We start from the raw sequence: 3,683 nt of genomic DNA on the forward strand, positions 1-3,683 counted from the left end.
CCAGAAAGGTTATGTCCGGCCCTGCGGTGAACGAACAGCTTAAAATTCACGCTCATCGCATGAATGTTTAAGCTGTTTCACGTGTTTTCAAATATCTGCAAGTGGGAAAGCACGCATGCACTCATATACTTCATCTATATCTCTCACTTTTCTTTCTCACACTCACTCAGTCACTCATACGCATGCTATCAAGCAGTCTGCATCAGATCAAAGCCAGTGCTGCCTGCGTACTCCTCCCCCCTCTGCGCCGAGCTCTGTGGGCTGTAAACACTATCCAAGCAAAGGCAGCCTTGAAGACACGAAGACAAGTAACTACCTGACACCTGACACTGACTTGAGAGCACTCACCGTGGTCTACCTGGGAATAAAATACTCACACACACACAGACAAAGCTACCTGAGCTCCTCGCAGCAAGAAGCATCCATTCAGGGGGGAGATCAGAGAAAGTAGCCGTGCAAACAGAGCCCCCCCCACTCCCACAAAACACACTCCATAACAGCACGCCTACTCACCCACATCCCTTCTCTTCCCCACCATACTCCTGCATACCAAACACCTACCAGTGCCTCTCCAATCTAAGCCACATACCGAAAGTTGATAGAAGTTTATGTGTGTGTGTGTGTGTGTCTGCACACTTGTATGTGCATTTAGAGATTCTTGTGTTCACAGTGCCTTTGTCTCTATGTGTGCCTGCCTGGGCTGTTCAGAGGCAGTTGAAGGCTAACTCAGGTATACTCAACGGAAGCAAGTGAGACGCTGTGGGTTACCGGTGGCGGCAACTTAAGTGTGTGCTGTCTTTTCATGTGAAACCACCTGAAAGCCAACCAAAGGTCCCTCTCCTTACCTTCACCCCCACCCCACCCACCCCGTTTCCCTTTCTTCCGCTCTCCATCTCACAGTACAAAGGGAAGAATGAAAAAGAACAGCAGAGGACGGTGGATGAGGTAAGGGGTCCAGGGTACACGGGTGGGGCAAGAGGCTGGAGAAAAGGGGCTGCTGTGAGTGGACAAACAGGGTGGTGGACTTATTTGTGTGTTTGTATGAGACAATAATAACCCTGTAGGGATGAACTCAGTCACTGAGTTCAGCGAAGCTTTAAAAGAGCCTGGTGGGACAGGGTGTCGTTGCTGTAACGCACCTTCAGAACCATCCTTTACTTCCTCGTGACAACCTTTAGATCAAAAAGTCAGTGACACAATCTTTTTAAGATGTCCCTGCACATCTGTTTTGCATGGCTCCGTCCGCTCTGTGCCTTCATAACTAAACAGGTTATGCTCTCGGTTTAAACGTGTCGTGCTTTTTGTGCTTTTTTGCAGGTAAATAAGGTATTTGACTACAGATTCTTCCATATTTACAATTTGCGTGTTGTACTAAGGTTGACGTGTTTATATCACACGTTACACCAGTGTTAAAACTGTGTAAAATAGCTGCATTTGTGGCTTGCTGACAGTGAGAAAAATCTCCTTACCAAAAAATAAAAACAGGAAAAGTAGCAAAATGTTTTAGTGTGGCTTTAATATTTGTACCTAACTCGAGGGATAAAACCACATCGTGACTACGTAGAACAACTTGGCAAAGAACCAATTTTAAATGATGTCATTAGGCCTGTCACAAAAACACCTCAGAGATGCATCTGGCTGTTCAGTTGATCCCTCTGCTGTTCACCAAAGCCTCATCAAAATGGTCTCGGTGGAAGGTGGATGTCAAGAAGCCATTTTTAAGCAGGGGAAATGGGGAGACAATGTTGAGGTATGCCAGACTACACAAGAACTGCACTGAAAATCAGTGGCCACGGGTCTTACGGAGCGATGAATCCGAATTTTAAAGTTCTGGTTCAAAGAGGTATAAGGATGAGTGTCTCCAGAGATCTATCATCGTTTGGGGCTGCATTCCTGACAGTGGATTTTGTCAAAATTGATGGAATTATAAGAACTATTAGATTCTGATCCACCATGAAATACCATATGGCAGAGTTTTTATTTTTCAGCATGACAGTGATCCCAAACACACTGCAGGAAAACCAGAACAATCATTGATTGGATTCCCCAAAGCCCAGACTTCAACATTTTGACAGAGACCAGAGCAAAAAGCAGCCAAGATCCAGAGATGAGCTGTGGATGTCCTCCAAGAATCCCTAAAGTTTATGTTTGCACATTTCAATTATGATATGAAGAAATGAGGGGTGCAGAGTACAGTTTGTTTGTAAAAACGACCCTGTTTTCCAAAAACATGATCTTGTTCTTAAGAGGACACGTACATTTAAAAGTGTTACACCCAAACACTTTGTTATGTCTCCCTTTGACTCGCTGTCGTACCAGGACAAAGCTTCTCAGGTGTTTGATCTCTGCTTCGCTTATTCTCTCTTCAGTGACAGTGTGATATACGAGGGTTAATATGGTGAAATGGGCTGACTGAAGCCTACAGGTCCACACATGCACGACGCTGCTCTCTGTTTGATGCTATTCTGAGCAATGCCACTGGCGCTGCAATCAGACCCATGTGTTTTTGAGTGAGTTTGTAGGCGTGTGTGTGTCTGACTCCTGCACCTGTAAATTTTATCTATAAAATGTTGATTGGCGTCAGAAAAAAGGGACTGCTGATGGTTCTGGCACGTCTGTGTGTGTTTATATTCGCAGCACTGTGTTTAATTGTGTGTGTTCATAGTCCTGAATGGACGTGTGAATCGTGAATGTTTGTGTTGCGTTTGTAGCCTTACCCAGTTTTGCGTGATAGTATCAGTCGTGTAGCTGTAGAGGGAGGCTGATATGGAATGTTAACAGTGACTCAAAGTGTTGGACTGTTTCCACAGAGTCTCATTCATGCAGAACTTTGATAGGACACGCAGGAGCGTCAACACATTTTAGGGAAAGATGAAGGGAGAGGGGCCCTATTATAATAGAATTCCAGTCATCTGCAGGGCGCAGATCATGTGAAAGATTATAGCTATTAAAACCAAAATTAGGCACCTGGGAGGTATGACGCTTATCATCGCTGAGAGCATGATTACCATCATCGTATTAAATCATGCAATTATGTTTTTGTTAGTGCCGCTGCGCGGGAGCCAGAGTGGATTTGGGGAATTGGCTGATAAAATGGCGCCATCTCCTGGTAAAGGACAGAAGAGCATCACTGCAGGTCAAGAGCTGCACAACCAGCTGATGGCGTCACACAAATGTTGAAGCACCCATAAAACTTATGTAACCGCAGTTATTAATGTAACAGAACATCACTTTGTGCTGCGCAATGTTATGACTTTGCATAACTGACTATTATATAATCAATTACTTTGTTATTATTCACAACAATTAACTTCATTATTTATTTATGTTTTTATTTATTTTACTTTGTGTATGTATTTATTCGTTATAGCATCATATGAACGTTAATTTTGGTTCCTACCTGATAGTGTTTATGGTGGGACTGATGAGAGTGTAACATCCTGAGTGTTTTGGTGTTTGTTATAGAGCGCAGGTGTCAAACATAAGGCCCGGGGCCACAGTTTGCCCAGTAAAGATTCCCATCTGGCCCACTGGATGCCTTTGCAAAAATGTGAGGGCACATTTCTCTCTCTCCTGGCCATCCACGCTAAACCAAAGTAATTAAGTAATCGAGAAAATGTAATATAGAAATTTCAGGTTTTTTACAAGAGTTCACCAGAAACAGTTTAAGCCCAGGAAGTCGT

This window comes from Mchenga conophoros, linkage group LG20, assembly GCF_057382185.1.
Source record: "Mchenga conophoros isolate Kocher_MC1m ecotype Shallow Benthic linkage group LG20, M_conophoros_male_GT1.1, whole genome shotgun sequence".
Classification (NCBI taxonomy): Eukaryota; Metazoa; Chordata; class Actinopteri; order Cichliformes; family Cichlidae; genus Mchenga; species Mchenga conophoros.